Below are 19,290 nucleotides of genomic sequence, written 5' to 3'. Positions count from 1 at the left end.
TTAATTTTTGTATATGATGTGAGGTAGGGGGTACAACTTCATTCTTTTGTATGTGGATATCCAGTTGTCCTGTGGCATCTTTTGCATCACCTTCAGAGATGGTTTCCTGTAATTTTTTGCCACACAAAGTATGAAACAGGTACCAGTACACAGAGTCTAGGAATATGACCAACAGCCTGAGAGCCTCTTTAAAGCTTTTGCATTTGGTCTTCTTTTCTGCTTTAGGAATATGCTTAATATTCTACTATTTCAGGAAGCAGCACTATTATATCTAGCTGATTAGTACTAGTATTATTAACTGATATACTCTTAATAATAATAGTAATTAGCAGCTAGTTAGCACTTAGCATGTGCCAGGCACTGTGCTTGCATTTAGCATGCATTAACTTATGAACATTTCACATTCTTTAACTTGTATAATGTTCCCACCAACACCACGAGAAAGGTAGAACACCCTCTCCTAAGGGTGAGGCTCACCAATGTAAAGTAATTTTCCTTAAGTCACAGAGCTATCACAAAAAAGGATAACAAATTGAGGGAAGGAACTGCACTGGAAAATGGGGGCCAAGGAATGTTTGATAACAATTGCTAATAGTAAGTAAGCATATACGCAAAATATCCAAAAATAAAAAAGCCAAAATCTAGCACCAATCAGTGACGTTTCCAGTTCTGGTCAGGGGGTTGACAACAAAGGGATGGCCTCCCTTTCTAATCCAACAAAGGGTTAGAAACTGTATCACTCAAAGATATCACTCAAGATTGATCTGATGGCTGAAAAGGTTTTGTCAACACTCCAAAAATTGCATTAGTGACTAGGTGATTGATGAAGTGAATCAATTAGAACTGGATTAGAAATCCAGATATGAAGTGGATTACTTCCAATCTGAGAATTAGGAATTCATTTACCAATGATATAATAGGTAGCATCAATTTTCAAAAATTGAAACCCTGTTCCTGTTTGTCCACAGGGCAAAATGAAGTAAAAATAGCTTCGAAAAGACTGACCCTATAGAGCAACTTGATCTTGAGAACATTTTCCCAGATGTCTGAAACTTTTGCTTTCACTAAGTCACTTTGTTCCCTGACTTGGATACCTGGTAGGGAGATTCTGGTCAGTTTTCAGCGGAGAAAATGTGGACAAAGAAGTGAGTTGACTATTCCAAGTTCAAATAGCTTTATAGCAGAAACTCCCACTTTCCTCACTTGAAATCTAATTCTCTTTCCCTATACCAGCTGAGTCCTTAATAATAAATACGATGACAATAGCTGACATTTACTGAGTCTTACATTATAGAGCACTCTATCTAAGCACCTGAAAGATGGCAACTAATTTATTTAATCCAAAGTGTGTGAGAGAGGGATACTACTACTATTCCTATTTTGTATAGAAGGGAAAGGAGATGCTAGAAGCTTAGTTGACATGCATAGGAAATGGAGTGAGACCCTGAACCCTGAAGACTTTGTCCTCTTCATAGTGTCTCCATGTTGTTTCAGAATAGAAGCAGTTAGACATATAAGGGTTAAGCCTGGCTAGACCAACTCCAAGTTGAGTCTTTTTTACACTAGGCAAACCGTCTTCAATATACTTATAATAACTTTATAAACGAAATAACGTTTTGAAGTTTATTTCCTCGCAACACAGAAACATCACTACATCTCCCCTGGGATTTTCAGCACTGTCTGTTGTGGAACTGGTCTGGGCTTAGCAAGTATTGCTTTATCATTCTTAAATAAAAACCATTATAGAGAATGCAGAAAACAATTTCCCTTTCAGTTTCCCCACTTCTACCCATAATGAGAAAGATGGATCCTTAAAGTGCTGAAGGAAAGCTCACAATACAATAAAACCTCAGCATCAGAAATGTTCCAAGTCCCTCGGCTCTCTCCCCATATTCAGGAAACTAGAATTTAATATAGGGCTCAGCCCTCCAGAGAATCCAGTGTATAGAACTGCTAATACATTTTTATATATTTTAACCGAGATAAACAAGAAAGAGATAGAGAAGCCAGGGAAGCTACGTCAAAGACATAATTACGATAAAGACTAATCCAGCTAACAGCAATAGAGGCAGATAGTGACTCTACTGTGATGCTATGTATAGTTTGTATGGTCAGAAAACTATATCAATATAAAATGTGAATGAGACAGGAGCCCCAATATAGGAAGGCAAAGATAACTTACTGTGTGACTCCAGAAAATAAAGTTTATCAAGGAGCATTTATCCTATTACTAAAATATCATCCAAATATATTTTAGAAATTGAAACCTGGATCAAATCATTTGATTAATGAAAGAGTATTAAAAAGGAGCACACTGGGTCTATAACCAAATAGTCAGGGAAACCTCAATTTTGTTTTCCCTAACAGAGTTTAAAACTTGTGGCAAATCTGTACAATTCTGAAGATAAGTTAAAAATTCTCCCAGCTTGAAATTCACAGCTGTGCTATCGACCATGTCATATTTCTCAGTCTTGACCACAGAAATACCTTGAGATACATATACATTGCTGAAATACACTATTTCTCAAAATTGACTTTATCTTCAACTCCAGTAACCCTGTCAAAAAAGGAAGGTTACTCCGGTCACTTCATTTTTGGGAAATCCACATTAACTCATTTCTTCAAATGCTCATTAACATTTCTATTAACGATACTTCTGACCCTCCATACCCACTCTTTCAGACAGGTCAAAACTAAATTTTTCAGTTTGCCATTTAAGCCTATCCCTCAGGTCTTTGCAGATAAAATATCATAAAAACAATGGTTTCTATTCCAGCTAGATGAGAATTCTCTTCCATTCCCTATACTCTTCTCACTAAACTCTACTTTTTGCTAATTCCAAGAGGCATGGAAACCCAAATGCCTATTGTACTAGAATGTAATGGAAATAAATGAGTAAAGCAATCTAGTTATAAGAAAAATAAACACCAATACACTTGATTGCATAGTAAACACTATCTCCATGCCCCTTATTTTTTGTCACAGAGACTAGTCAAAATTTATTTTTCATTTTCAAAACTTTGCTAGAGACATAGTAATAAAGAAATAGTCTCAATAGTGCAAGCAGCAACCAGATGGCAGTTGACGTTTGACCTCAGTGTTAAGAGACATCATGAAAAGGTGGAGACTGGCAAAATATCTGTCTAGATTGACATTTGCTACTCACCTCCAGCCATTTGTTGCCAACTAGGAATTTAGGCTCCATGTTTTAAGATCTTCCGGTTTTTTTATGGAAAGTAAGAAAACCTGCACTTTCTGTGAAATCTCCAGATTTTCTACTATTTTCCAATCTTGCATGAAATCTTCCATTTTTCCAATCTATTCTATTTCTATATTCTAGTGTAGTAGACATCTGGTTTTCTGTTTGTTTTCTGCCAGTGAGCTGATATACTGAGACCTCTGAGTTATACCATCCTTCAGCCAGTAACTTTTAGTCTTTTTCACCACTACCCACTACTCCAACCACCCATCCTTTCCACCTATCTATGCCTATCACTTCCTTTAAGACTTTACTCAAGAAAATACTTCCTCCACACGATTTTCCCTGGATCACTCTACTCTTCCTTCCTCATGATCAAACTGTTTTATTCCTTCAGCCTTTATACATACACTTTGGGATACATTTGTGAGCCCTCCAGCTCCTTCTCTAATTCCACCTAGACTACAAATCTCTAAAGCTGAGGACCCTGTCTCCTACCACCTTCACACCCCCTGAGGACTTACCAGAGTATTATATACCCCACAGGCATTACATGCATACTTTGGGTGAATAAACAGTCTATTTGCCTAATCTTGCTGGGCTAGTAGTTTATATTCTTAGACCTAATGCACTTTTGGATCAAAATAGTAAGTCTAAGTCAACTCTCCATAGTTAAGGCAATCTTGAAGATTCAAATACTTAGCTGTACAGGCAAGGCAAAACAGTTTATCCAGGCAATAAAAGAAGAAGACATCTATTAAGCTGAATCATCAAGGCAACTGTCCCAGTCCGGCAAATGTTCAAGTTTGGAACTTAGTTTCAAGATGTAGCATGGAGAGAAAACATATGATACAAGTGTCATCTCTTTCATGTCCTGAGCTTGTGACAGACATCATTAATTGATCACAGCATTCTTTTCTGCTGAGTCTGAATCCAACTTTAGAAACCTTTTTAACAGCATTCTAAGATGGATCAGCATTCTAGGTGGAGTTGGTATTTGAGTGGAAAACACTAACAAAAGGATAAGATACACATAAATTTTAGGGGTCAAAAAAGAGAAAACATAATATGTAACTTCTGCTGCCTCTCAACTTCTCTATATTTTAGAAGCTGGATGACTTAAAATGGGGAAAGTTAGGTATCTAAAGTTGAAGAGTTTAGTAAGAACTAAAGAAGAAAAAAATATTTCTACTTTAATGGCTATGCCAGTTTACCTTACCTGTTAAATTTTAATCCTGTATAAAAGATTTACTCTGTGATAGAGCTGCTTTTGTTATGCCTTATAAAACATACTGAAATATATAAAGGGTAAATGACTTCACAGGGATTGCTAGTTTAAATAAATAAATGGCTATATTTATTTATATTTATATTCAAGGGGCTGTTTCATTTCTCAAACACTGAACCAAAACCACTTTTAACAACTCAGACACAAAATGACCAGCATCAAGAATTATGATGAAGGACTTCCCTGGCGGTCCAGTGGTTAAGACTCTATGCTCCCAATGCAGGGGGCACAGGTTCTATCCCTGGTTGGGGAACTAAGATCCCACATGCCACATGTCATGGCCGAAAAAAAAAGAGGAACAAAAGAAAAGAATTATGATGAAAAGCCAATTATCTTTAACTACAAGCAAGCTTATTAGCATTTATTAAAACAAATGATCTCTCAATACCAGAAAAAATAAATGTGGATAGGTTAATTAATCCTTCACTCCTAAGAGACCAAGAGTTACTTTTCAGAGACTCTGTGCCTTTTAAGCCAAATCCACAGACAATAAGAAACCAGTAAATGATAAACTGAGGTGCAAGCAAAAGACTGAGTAGCACAGTAGACATCTATGAGTTTTGCTTGCCCCGGCATGCATTCCTCATTATACCGGAGTCAGCATCCTGACTTTTCTCTGGGGAACCTCCTCCTTCCAACTCTCAGGCCAGATGACATGGATGGAGCTAATTTCACACCCTACCGCCAAGAGTGGGCCACTGACCAATCAGTGTTTTCCATTTGATGAATGATACAGGGAGCTATTCATTAATTCAAGTCAGTCCAATGATACTCGATCCTGAAATCTGGTCTGGAACTATTGAGAAAGAGAAGTTTGAAAAAAAAAACAAAATCCTGCTGGCATGCTGAGCTGCTAAGATATATACTTTGAGCCTCTGGTGGCCGTCTAACCACCACAAAAAGAGACCCTGCCTCTGCATGACACCAACCTGATGGAAGCAGCACTAAAAGATGAGAGAAATAGATTTCTGATGCTATCTTTGAGCAGCTAAATCCAGCCATTCCTGAAGGCAAAGTAGCTCTTAACTTTTCAGATAGGTAGGGCAATATCCCCTTACTTTCATTAAGCCACAGGTAAAGCTGAGTTTCTGTCACTTGCAAATAAAAGAGTCATAACTAAATGCAAATAGCTTATAGTTTATTTCATTACTGGGTGTTGAACCTCTAAGCTTTTGCATCACTGTATTAGAAAACATATATTCCAGTACTGACGGGCTATTACCTCATGCAGCGAACCTCATAAATTCTCATTTCCTCTCAGCACCTTTGTCTTCTCATTTATAAATTAGGGATTAAAAAAAATGGTAGTCCACAGAGAAGATATACAAATGGCCAATAAGCACATAAAAAGACTTTCAACATCATTAGTCAATAGGGAAATGCAAATCAACTCTACAATGAGACACCACTTCACACGTACTTGGATGGCTAAAATCAAAAAGACAGACAATAACAAGTACTTCCTAGGATCTGGAGAAATTTAAAACCTCATCAACACTATGTTGTCAATGGGAAGGAAAATGGTGCTTTGGAAAACAGTCTGGCAATTCCTCAAAGGTTAAACATAGAGTCATCATATGACCTAGCAATTCAACTCCAGAGGAAAAAAATATATATTAAGTGTACAGAAAAATTTGTATACAAATGTTCATAGCAGCATTATTCACAGTAGCCAAAAAGTGGAAACAACCTAAATGTCCGACTACTTATGAAAAGGTAAACAAAAAGTTGTATATCCATAAAATGGGATATTATTCAGTAATAAACAGAAATGAAGTACTGATACCTGCTACAACATGGATGAACCTTGAAAACATTACACTAAGTAAAAGAAGCCCATCACAGAAGACCACATATTGTCTGATTGCATTTATATGAAATGTCCAGAAGAGGCAAATCCACAGAGACAGATGCCTTGAGAAAGGCTGAGGCAGAGGCAGGGTGGATGGCAGACTCAGGGCCCTTGGTGCCTTCTCACATTGCTCTTTTTATTCCTTGGATAACGAGCGACCTGTCTTACCCACGGGTGTGTCACGCACTATAAAACACTTGTACATACATGTGTCTGTCAATAAAGTTGATGTCCTCCTGCCCCCCACAAGAATAGAGAAAAAGAGAGAGAGAAAGAGATATACAGTAGCATAGGCAGCTCCCCACTGGGTCTGAGCCTTGCCAGCCCCACCACCGGGAGACCATTGCAGTCAGCTGGCACTTGTTCTTCTGTAACCTCATGACACCGAAATGCTGCGATCAAAAATGTCGACACATGGGCTTCCCTGGTGCAGTGGTTGAGAGTCCGCCTGCCGATGCAGGAGACACGGGTTCGTGCCCCAGTCCGGGAAGATCCCACATGCCACGGAGGGGCTGGGTCCGTGAGCCATGGACGCTGAGCCTGCGCGTCTGGAGCCTGTGCTCCGCAACGGGAGAGGCCACAACAGTGAGAGGCCCGCGTACCGCGCAAAAAAAAAAAAAAAATGTCGACATGTTGGAGGAAATGCAACAGGACTTGGTGGAGTGTGCTATTCAGGCTGGAGAAATATAACATAGAGAAGGATTGCGGCCCATATTAAAAATGAGTTTGACAAGAAATAAACCTCACCCGGCACTGTGACTTGGGGAGGAACTTCGGTAGTTATGTGACACATATGTGGGGACTGCTAATTGGTACAGGGTTTCTTTGTGGGGTGATGAAAATGTTCTGGAATTAGAAAGTGGTGATGGCTGCACAACTTGGTGAGTATACTAAAACCAGTATTCTTTAAAAGAGTTAATGATATGGTACAGGAATTATATCTCAATTTTTTAAATTTAATGGAAAAAAATGGTAGTCTATTCTGATTCTCACCATGGACAGTACAAGAAATCCATGATGATAATTATAAAAATGACTATTCTTGGGAAAAACTAAGAAAAAAATCTATACAAGTGTAAAGATCTATTGTTTTTAAAGCTTCAGCAAATGTTAAGAGAATGGGAGAACAAAATTACCAAATAGATTTTCTCAGATCACTTGGCTTCTCCTGTATCAAGAAATGGTCAACAGATAGCTAGCAGGTGCACATAAAAGCTATTTGGAGACCTCTTGAGGTTAACAGCATGCAACATATTGCCACTGCACCAGCCTGGCCAGGAGTATTATCTACGCCACCCTTTCACAGCTGTATTGGTCTCCCATTAAATATTCAGAGCTTCCTTGTTAATAAACTGCATTAGGAGCTGGATGCATTGTCTGGATAAACTGCACTGTCCAAAAGGCTGCCCCATTATTACAGAAAATGCAGAATGTAATTAGTATTCCTCTGTGCATAAGCCACAGCTTCCAAAAATGGTGCTATATTATGAAGCCTTAATTAATAAACAGGAGTTGGGCCATGACTGGTTACATTTATCTGAATTTTATATTGTGAAGAAAGGCCACTGTTCAAATCCCATTTACAAATATCTAAATTCTGGCTAGCCTACATGAAGACAATCTAAACAGTAAGCCTGAGAATTCTGTGCTGCTAATAGCATTGTGTTGGTACACCAACAATAGCAAACGATTAACTGCTGGGGCATAAACCATCCTGAGAAATGCTCAGAGTGGGATGATGATAACATTGTATTTCAGTTGTATTATATGGTGCAATTCTTCTATTTGTTCATATGCATTTCCCATTTAATGGATGGAGGAACCACGGTGGCTCTTCATATCACTGTAAAGCCCTAAATGTGACAGAAGAAAAAGAAAAATGTGAGCTGGAAAAAAATAAATAAGTGTGAGGTGGTGCTGGGTGGGAGCAGGGGTACTTCATGATGGAGTGTAAGTACACAGCTTCTTTCTGCATTTCCAGCTGCTTGTTATTGATTTTCCCCTAACCTAACCCCAAAGGAGAGTCATTTATGTAAGCCATGAGCGTTGAACTAATATTTGGGACCATAATATTGAGTAGCCCAGTTTATGAGCCTCAACTAAAGGAGTATTTGCATTAAACTGTACTCACCTGATTAAAATCCATCAACTCTACCATCCTGAGAATTAGTTAGCACCTGTTACACTCAGCTACAGGTTTTCTGTGCAGAATCAGAGGGCAGCAAGGAGTCAGACTCAGACCAGGAGGGGAAGGGAGGGGGAGAGCATGTGACGTGTGTTGAAAAGCAGATCGCATTAAAGACTGCCAGTGCTTAAATCTGAAAAGAGTCCTAAGCCTACTGCAAATACAGAGCTGTGTGAACATGATAATTCTTTCAACAAAGTCTGTAATATGGCTTCCAGGGGTGCTGTGAAAACAGGGTGGTGAGATAGTGTTACAGTTCAGCGAAGAGAGACTGGCCCAGCAAGGGAGTGTGGCATCCACAGGAAGCCCAAGAAATGGTCCCTGCCTCCGCAGAATCAGCTAGTGCTCATGGATGGATCCCGAGCCCGGGGGGACTTCAGCAGCCTGAACAAGCTGTCTTAGATCGCTGCCCTTTCTATCAGCTCCAGGCACCAGTCATAGGCTCAGAGTCCTATCGGTCTTGGGAAGACTTGTTCACCATGATCACAGAGATGGCATTTTAATCAGTAATAGGCTGTAAGAGGCCACCTTCATGCATGTGAAGAACACTCCCTGAGACACTGGTTAAGTCCTAGATCTCTACCACCTAGCTATGTGATGTCCGACAAACAGGCTTGCTCATCTTTCAGTCAGAGGGTGGAGTCAGATAATAAATACCTGTGAAGTGAATGAATAAGGGAATAAAAACCCCTAAAGCCGAGTTTCTAACCTCAGTACCACTGATATTTAGGGCCAGATAATTCTTTCTTGTGGGGTTTGAGTAGGGAAGAAAAATATTCCCTTTTACTCTTCTAGGTTCTGTAGCTGGTCTAAGAATTAAACTGACATAAAACAGATTAACAGGAGAGGGGAAAAAAAAACTATTTTAATTACATATATACCTACAGGAGCCCCCACAAAGATATGAGACTCAAAAGGCCAGATGATGGAGGCTTATACATTTGTCCCTTGGTATCCGCATGGGATTGGTTCCAGGACCCCCACGGATACCAAAGTCCGCAGATGCTCAAGTCCCTTACAGTTGGCCTTCCATATTGGTGGATGCAGAACCCGTGGATACAGAGGGCCGACTATATACAGGGAGCTAAGGAAAGGAAAGGGGTCTCGGGACTTCGTACTGGGAAGGCAATCATGAGAAAGTAAGAGGAGGAGATGTTTGGTGAACAAAGGTACAGGCCCCTTTCTAATGTAAATTCCCTTACAAAAGCATAACTTCTACTGTTTTCAGAGCTTCTCCTGTGTCTGCAGTTTCTCAAAATAATTGGATGGAAATAATCCTTATTCGAGAGTGGCACATTTGGCACAGCATATTCTGCTACCCTTCAGATGTTTCTAGCATCCCTGCCTCTACGGACTAGATGGGAGTAGCATACCCTCTCTCAGTTATGACAACTAAATAAGTCTCCAAACATTGCCAAATGTCTCTCGAGGACAAAATTGCCCCTGGTTGAGCATCACCTCTAACGTATTTAGGTTCCAGGAGATAAATTCATGTACCATACAACTATATAGTACCCTCTAACTTTTAAAAAAACTTACACTGACATCTTCAACATCACTGGTAGTTCATTTTGACAAAAATTTTATTGAGCACCTATTATGCGCCAAGTAGAAAGATGAATGGGAAAATACTACCTCTGCCCCTGAGGAGGTCACAGACTAAGTGAAAGTGGCATTTTCACAGTCCTACATCAAAGAGAAGGGCAATGTTCAGCTAACCATGTTTCCAATAAGTATGAGAATACCCTTCTGTGTGACTAGACAGGCAAGAAGTCAGAGCATACCTCTTTGCTGTTAAAAGATTAGCACATATATCAGAGATGCTGTCATTTGATAAGGTGAATTTTTGGTCATTTGGACGTATTTTAGTTGTTTGCTGCAGTTTGTTTACTGGCAGGCAGGGGAGCCTCCGACCAAAAGGACTGTCCCAGGAGGTTGTTTAGCCTGAGCATAAGCCAAGACGGAGAGCTCGGGAATGAGACTGCCACTTACTTGCTGTGTGACCCTTGGCAATGCATTAACCCCTCCAATCCTCAAGTCCTTTTCTATGAAAGGGAGATAATCATTGTAAAGTGGTTAGCACGATGCCTGCCATGAAGCAAAACCTCAGGAAACAAGAGCCATTATCATTGCTGTTGGTATTGTAACCTCTCTATTTTCTTATGGACTTACTGTTCTTTTTTTATTGTGCTAAAATACACATAACATAGAATTTACCATTTTAACCATTTGAAGTGTACAGTGCGGCGGCATGAAGTACATTCACATTGCTGTGAAACCATCAACACCATTCATCTCCAGAACTTTTTTCATCTTCCCAAACTGAAACTCCCCTTTCCTCCCTTCCGCCATGAGTGTTTGTTTAAACCAGATCTTATCCAGAAAAATACCTTCTGAGGAAATGAAGTCTAGGCTTTTGTTTGACAAAGCCTCTCTCCTTGACTAAATTTCCTCTAATCCCTCCTTGCCTTGACCTTCTCTGGGTCTGGTGGCCCAGCTGCAGCAAGAATCTTGCTAAATCAGTTTAGCAAACAAACAAAGAAAGAAAAAAACACTTTATATCTAATCTCCCTCAATATCTGATTACATCCCCATCCCCCACCCTTGGTATTTGATCACTTGGCTGGCCTTCAGCAAGAACCCTTAGGTCAGTTTAGTAAGAAATACCCTTTCGCCTTAAAAAGTTCCCATCCACTGACCCCCCTCCCCTTCTGCCCCTTGACTCTAAATTCCCACTTGTCCATGTTTCATTTGGAATTGAACCCAGTTTATACTGAGGTTTCTTTTCCTCTATTGTAATAGTTCCAGCATAAAATCTGTTTTTACCTCTTTAGCTGCTATCAGGCTCCAGCTGTCACATGTAAATGGAACTAAAGGCAATTCCCATAGTACCCTAGAAACAGAACAGAAACAGCACTAACAATGGCCATCTGGGGTTATGTTGGTGAGTTTAGTATCCATCAGCCACCTCCTAGGAGTAACATGTAAGTGATTCATCTATCTTGAGGCAATAAACAGAGGATTCCAAACAAAAGCACAAAGGCTCCTGACTGTGGGGCCTGCCCATCATATTTACCATCACAAAAGCACTGACTGCACTCCCCACTTCAGTTAAGACTGGAGCATCTAATCAATTATTGGGGTGATACCAAACTGTGACTTAATGGTATATTATTTTGAATTAAAGTTACTTAAGAAACGGCTAATGCAAGAGGAACACTCTGACCCTCCAGTCCGTCTCCCTGAAAGCAGGAAATAAGTCTCCCCTGTGAAAGGTGCACTCCCTGCCTCTGGAGGTAGACGGAAGGACAGGCACCCTTCTCCCCAGAGTCAGGGAACTCAGGCCTAGAAGCCTACGTAAACAAACCTTGTTACTTCTTTAATTCACTACTCCAAGCCCAAACTCCGTTTAGATTCTTCACTCATTGAGCACCCAAAACCTGAGTTTCTTTGTCCTGTCAATTCCCCACAAATGTATTGTCTAAGAAGTATGAACGCTGCCTGCTTTGGCCACTTCTTAAATCCCATTCCTTTGAGACCTCCATGCACGTGAATTAAAATGTTTCTTTTTCTCCTGTTTATCTGTCTTGTGTCAATTTTATTGTTAGTCTGGTCATAAGAACTCGAGAATGATAGAGGAGAAGTTTTCTCCTCCCTGACACAATATTATTCCAGAAGGAACTCTGTTGACATATTCATTTGGTAGACTGTAATTGGTAGGAAAAGACTAGTCACTGGGCCTAAACTATCAAAGGCACTTACTTTTCCATAGAAAGTGAGCAAACTTCCTTCGTCAAGAATCCACGTGCTTTTGTAGAAGCATTCTAGGGGGAAAACTTCTGGTTTATAGCCAACCTCACAAAGTAGCTAAAGAGTTCCTAATTTCACCTCAAACCTCTGCTTTAGCACCTACTGAGCTGTGTCAAGTTATTTTCTATCCACTGTCATCCCTGATCCTATCGCAATTCAGTTTAAGGCGTTTGTAGACAGGAACCCTATCTGAGCTGTCAGCACCTTGCCTGATCATCTTCCAGCAAAGTGGTCAGGCAGAAGCATGCAGCTAAGGATGCCCTGAAGCAGACTGTCGAGGAAACTGGCCAATGAGATGAGCATCTCCACTTGCACTCAGCTGATAACATATATGGTACATCTGTCACCATCTCTCCAGGCATATTGATCTTGTACAGCCCCCAGGCACTTCAATCTGGTGGCAGCTCTGTGACTTCTACCTGTGGATCACTTTGTCTCCATGCCCTTTCCTTTTCCCCTTCTTATCCATGCATTAGGACATCGCCAAAATGTTACCTCCTTTGAGAAGCCTTTCCTATACCCACTAAGGCAGAAGTGGAGATGGCTGTTTTGAAACAGAAACAAACAAACAAATGAACAAGAACACTGAAATCTCCAAACTGAATCTGCACTTTATCTCAAAAGATGTGGTATGATGTATGGCGTAATGTATGGCAATTTTTTCCAAGTCTTAACAATACATCACAGTGACCTGGGGAATTTTTTTAAAATATGGATTCTCAGGCCCCACCCTGATTGAGACATTAGGCCACAAGCTTGTGGCCCAGGAAGGTATTTTGTTTTAAAGCTTCCCAAGATATTCTGATGTACAAAAGTACTGGAAACAGTAGGTAGGCATGCTACTGTGTGTCTTTAGGCAAGTCACTTTGCATCCCTGAGACTGTTTCTCATTTGTAAAATTGCAGATAAGAATGCCCATCTCACAAGGTTTTGGAAAAGACCCACAGAGGGCAAGAGTGCAAAATCCTTGAATGATGATGCCTCAGCAAGTGGAGCTATGAGGATGATTACTACGGATTTCCTTAAAAAGCTGTTCTCCGCTTCTCAAAACCAATAGCCCAGTTTGCAAAACCTTCCTCTATTAGAGAACAATGTACCAAAGAGAGGACCGTTTCAAACCAGGATGATAGCCTGAAAAAAAATCAAAAGGGACATTGAGAAGGAGCCCATGTAGAAAGCAGGACATGAGCATGTAATTAGGTTTTTCTGAAGGCCTATATTCTTCATTCCCATTGCCATTTCTCCTGATTAAAAGGTTCCCCCAGTAGCTGAAACCATTAACGTAAGTCCATCAAATGGTAGCTGTTGTGGAGAGCTACCCCACTCTGTTAAATTAGTCAGGCTTTTGTGTCTCTCATAGACTAATGCATTAACACGTCACTACCTATAATAAAGTATATGCACCACAAGAAAAATGTGTTTTGTGACCAGCAGGCTATAACACAGTGTTCTGCTTATAGGATCCATGGGTTTAATTGTATCCTAAGCTGGCTTTTGGTTAAGGAAGCCAAACAATGACTCTGTAAACCTCAGCTCAGAGTGCCCCTGAGTCGGAGAAAAAAATGCCTGATTATAGACGGTTTTGTATCATTTAAGGGTGTCAAACAATAGGATACCATGACAGCCAGGACTTAACAAAGTCCCCTGCAGAATAATTCCCCATAAAGAGGTGGTGGTAGGGAACTAGGAACCATTCCATAGCTCAGAGCTAGAGGGGAGAAAAAATGCTACACAGAAGTAAAAGAAGGTTGCCACCTACCACATCCACCCCTTCAGATGTCCGCCCTGGAGGCTAAACTGGGAGACAGACGAGACACCAGGCTTGGTGTCTCCTGTTTGGAAGGGCTAACTCTTAGAGGGCTCATCCTGACTCCCTCCAGCCAGCACCAGCTGAGCAGAGTTCGAGGCACTGGAGCCTTAAGATTACAAACACTGGCTTTGGAGGCCATGCATCCAGAATCAGAATTCACCCATTTAGCTGAGTTACCAGCTTCGGTCACCTTTTTTAGGTTCTGAGCTTCTGTCTCCATGTCAAAAATGGGAATAATAAAAACATGCAGCTTCTAAGGTCAGGGTGCAGATTGAATTTTATGGAGAGTACTTAATATGTGCTCAACAAGAAGCAGTTGATACCATTATTGTTTATTATTATTATTACTACCAAGGAACTAGCAGCAAGTCTGAGTCTCCTATGAATGTTAGTCAAGAGCCACCAAGCTTCTATTATGTGGCGAGCACTGCGGTAGATCTTGGGGACACAGGAGCAAACAGGACAGATACAATCTGCCCTTTTATGAAGCTTATGGGGTGTGTGTGTGTGTGTGCGCGCGCGTGTGTGTGTGTGTGTGTGTGTGTGTGTGTGTGTGTGTGTGTGTGTGTGTGTGTACACGCGCGCGCGCGCACTGGCCTGCACATTGTTTATAAACAAAACAAAACATGTAGCCAACATTTTAAAATTGGGTGACTTCACACAAAAGTCCAGATTTCTGGCTCTTTTTGAAAACATCAGAAAATCTGAGAGGAAGTGAGATCTCCCTCCACAGGCCAACATGCTCCTCCAAAGCCCTCACAAGTCCCAAAACACAGCACCAGCCTTCGGCCTGAGACGGGCTCACTGCTCTCTCTAATCAAGAGAGTAGAGCGCGCTCAGGCTACACGAGATGAAGGGCCCTGGGGGACATGAGAGACAAGGAAGCTGAGGACACAGACCTAGAGGACCAGAACTGAAGTGCAGGGAGGGAAAGGAGGACTGGCATCCACCCTCTGTCTCTGGGTTTATTTGTCTCTCGACTCAGCTTGCTTTGTTTGGCTGGACACAGAAAACCCTGGAGGGGAATTCTGATTCCAACTTGCTCTATGCACAGCTAATTATTTGGGGCTCCCAGAAGGTTGGAGAGAACAATGACTTCCCCAACGGTTACAGCTGGACTAGCTTAGTTCCTTTTCTTCGCCACAGGGGTCAGAACCATGTAAGGGGAGCTATTTGTTTTGGTCTTAAACCTAATCTGCCCTGGGACACAGACAGATGTTCTGACCTGAGACCAGGAAAGCCACTACTTCAATGCCTAGCAAAATTCTCCTCTCTTGCCTTCCTAGTCAGCCTACAGACCCATAATATGCATTTTCCCTGCTTAAACTGTTTACTTCTCTCCTTTGCAAATAACAAGTAATGTTCAGAAAACAATACTATATGCCCAAGAATTGCATCCTTCCTCCCAAGTGAGATATTGCATGTTTCCTAGGAAGATGGGACAAAGACAAACAGGGGAGCTAACTGGGATGGGTCAGCGAAACTCCGGAAGCTCGTTTGTATACAACCTTCTAATAAGTATCTGCAACTTCATTCTAATAGGAAATGTATGGCAAGTCCCTTAAAAACAAAGAAATAGGAGAGAAAAATACATGCTCCATAGTTGTGAACACTATAACAGACTGGAACAATCTTCCAGCAACCGCACAGAGATTGTTCCTACGTCCACCCAAAACTATTATCGTCAATGGTGTCCCCTCATTTTAAACAGAATGGAATGGATTTAGTTGGCTGCTACAGGCTGTTTCTAGCCTTCCTGCATCTAAAGACATTTTCACTCTCAGCCGTTCCAATAGGGATTCATTTGGATTTCTTGTCAACTATCCTTCAAAGACAAGGTAAGACCTATTTTCTGATTAAACTTATACTCAATTTTATTTGTTTACCGAATCATCTAATACCTATTTATTGACTGCCTCCTAAGAGCCAGGCACTTTGTTAGTTGCTGAAGATATAAACGTGAGTCAAAACAAAGACAGGCCTTGCCCTCAAGGAATCCAGGGGAGGCAGATAATCAAAAGACCTCACCAATATAAAACTGACCTTCTGAAAGGGGCCCAAGGAGAGGTATCTGGTACCAGGAGGACCTATTACATAGAAGGAGTCCAGTTAAGGGGGTATAACAGAGGCAAAGAAAGTGTCCCAGAAGAAATAACACTTGAGCTGAAATTTATAGGCTGTAGGTACCAGATAAGCAAAGGCCCTGTAATGAGACTGAGTAGAGTGAATATACGGACTGAATAAAGGCCAGCCTGATTGGAGTGGAGAATCCACAAGGGACGGAGTGATGAAGAGTATTAACGGTGACCATGCAAGGCTTTATGGTCCACATCAAGAATTTTGAGCAATGGGAAGCCATTTTGGGGATTTTAAGCAGGGTGCAGTGGTAGTAGTTGATATGACTATATTTATGCTTTGAAAAAAAATGGATGTGGGTAGAGGGGAGGCAGAGTGAGTTCAGGTAGGCCAGTTAGTCTAGAATTTGGATGGTACGGTGCTGGAGGTGATGGAGTAGAGGTGACACATTCTAACAATACTTTGGGACCAACACAATGTGCCAGATGCATCTCAATGGCCCAAGACAGGTACTAACTATTAATATACTTCCTGGTGCTGTGAAGCTGAGTAAAGGTTTTTTTTTTTTTTTGGCCACAGCGCACGGCTTGCGGGATCTTAGTTCCCCAACCAGGGATTGAACCCGGGCCCAGGCAGTGCAAGCACCAAGTCCTAACCACTGCACCACTGGGGAATTCCCAAGACATTTAGAAGGACCAAACCAAATAGGACCTGAGCACATCTAGCCTCCCTCATCCCCAGCAGCAGGGTACCACTATGCGCTCTGAGCCATCATGGCTCTGTATTTGAATTTACAAATTCTGAGAAAGACTCAACAGGAAAACAGATTAAATAGGCAGGGAAGAAAACACCATTGAGCGCAGAAAGAAAGATGACAACAAGCAGGTCTCAGCGGAAGTCGGTAAAATGTTGAATTTCCATTCTAGTGTCATTAGCACTGTTCCTGATTTTCTTTTTTTAATATTTTGGTTAATCAAAACTACGGGTCAATCAACTGTTCCATAATGACAGCTTCTGTGGTCATAAATCCTTGCTATCGCCTGCAGCTGACATGGTCTCAGTCCACGGGAGAATAAGCAGCAAAACACTAATGTTTCTCTTCATTTCCCCCAAAGGGAGTTAGGCAATGCGTAATAAAAGAATATAAATTATTCACAATGCTTTCTTGAAGTTTATGATTCATGGTTTGGGAGAAATAATGGACGAAAGGGGGAGGTGGGAAACAGAATCTTGAATGAGAAAATTTCTTTTGAAAATGGAAGGATGAGTTTCTAAGGTAGACCCAACTCACCACACACAGGGCTTCGGGCTTCTGAGCGGTAGCCTCTGGTTCTTTCACAGAATGGTTCACTCACTCCTTACATTTGTTTGGACAATCTTTATTAAACTGTGGTCCCCTGAAGAGGGCTCAGTGTCCACCAATCCAGTTTCTCTAGACTTTGGTGAAGGTGGAGAGAGGGAGAGAAAAATGGAGAGGAAGGTTAGAGAGAGGTCAAGTCTAGCTGTGTGACAAAGTACTGAGGGAGTGGAAGGAAAAAAGTGTATCATCTGGTGGAGGAGAGAGGACATCTGTTTGGTTTTACTTTTAGGAAATAACAGACATGAGTGTAGTAAAACATATGAAAGTGGATAGGAGCAGTAGGGTTGTTTGTTGGTTTGATTGTTTTGATAAAGTTAATTAATATATCAAACCCCACAAAATGGAGGCTGCCCCAGTGGCCCAGCCCATGTCATAAATCTAAAGCTAGGTCAGCTCACACTTACAGGAAACACCTGTTAAGGGAACCTAACACACACCAAATCACAATCCTGCAACTCAGCTTTAGAGAGCTCACCTTACCCTAGAAAACAGGACCTGCTCTCCTTACAAGGAAATCCCTGACCTTCTAGCCCATCATGCCATTTCCGCGTCACTGTTTCCAATCATCTGTAAAACTCGCCCTTGCCCAAAATCCCTCAGGAAGGGTGCTCCACTGCTCTGCACTGTAATCCCCTAATCCATGAATTGTTTTCCCTTGAATAAAGGACATCAAACTCATTACTAAATCATTTTAGTTTTGTCATTTGACAGTTTGTTTATAAATATGGCCTGGACTAGATATATAGCTCTCCTTCACAGTTTCTAAGAAATACAAGTAAAGGATTTCAGCAATTTTGAAACTTTGCTCTCTTGCCAAACTAGGTTTCCTTGACAGGAAATGCTGAGACTAAATCACGTGCATCTGCTCTTTATAAAGGCTAGAAACACATTTATTGAACCTACCAGATGAAGGCACTGTACTGGGCACTATTAATGGTAGAAATAATTGAAAAATCCTTCATGATCCAGCCTTGACTTACCTTCCTAGTTTTATCTCTTGCTACTTCTCCTTCAAAACCAAGACCACAGCCATTTTGTTCTGCAATTCACAGAACATTTTGTTCTGCTTCCCCTCTTTATTTATAAACATGTTTCTTTCTGCACTGAAAGCTCTCCCTCATTCATCCAGCTGCACTGCGCCTTCCCACCTGCACCTGGCCGATGCCTACATTCTTCCTGTCTCGGTTTGGATGTCACTTCCTCAGAACGCTGTCCAGAATTCCGAGGTGAGTCAGGTACCCCTACTCTGGGCTCTCAGTGGGTTTATCTCAACCTAGTCTAGGTAGCATGCAATGGTAACTAGATGGTGGGAAGCTTTTTGATAGCAGGGACTAAGTCTTTGTCATTCTTGCATCCCCAGGCCCCAGCACCCCATGAGACACAAACAAAATGCCCACTAAATCTCTGATGAATAAGTAAAGATATGCAATACTTGATGCCAAACTTCAAGGAACTTTCAGCGTAATTAATAAAGATACAACCTTTTGAAATACAACACAGCACAAGGTATATAAAACAAGTGCCTCTTGTGTAACAAAGTAGGTATTCAGAGGAAGCAAAGATTACTTTTGGCTGGGGTGATGGGCTCAACAGCAGTAAGAACAATTCCATGTTTATAACACAAGCACTGTTAGTTGTTTTCATCAATATCCCTGTAATATGATACTATTATCCCCATTAACAAATGAGGAACCCAAGGTTCAGAGAGGT

The 19,290-nt window shown here is 41.1% G+C and overlaps 1 protein-coding gene across 23 annotated transcripts in view; it reads right to left on the bottom strand.

Annotated features, from left to right (window-relative positions):
• The window catches only part of FHIT (fragile histidine triad diadenosine triphosphatase), a 1,537,641-nt gene that overhangs the window by 1,010,543 nt on the left and 507,808 nt on the right, over nt 1–19,290 (bottom strand). For 6 of the 23 annotated variants that reach the window (XM_028478568.2, XM_028478564.2, XM_028478566.2 and 3 more), the window contains one exon: nt 17,512–17,657. The exons of 16 other annotated variants lie outside the window; for them this stretch is intronic. The gene's annotated coding sequence lies outside the window, so the exon portion shown is untranslated. Of the gene's footprint in view, nt 1–11,350; nt 11,418–17,511; nt 17,658–19,290 lie in introns of all 23 variants that reach the window. One more of the 23 variants, XM_028478565.1, reaches the window with a different exon arrangement.

This window comes from Physeter macrocephalus, chromosome 18 (assembly GCF_002837175.3).
Source record: "Physeter macrocephalus isolate SW-GA chromosome 18, ASM283717v5, whole genome shotgun sequence".
Classification (NCBI taxonomy): Eukaryota; Metazoa; Chordata; class Mammalia; order Artiodactyla; family Physeteridae; genus Physeter; species Physeter macrocephalus.
The sequence above is the reverse complement of the archived record's forward strand: the minus strand, read 5'-3'. Positions and strand labels throughout refer to the sequence as shown.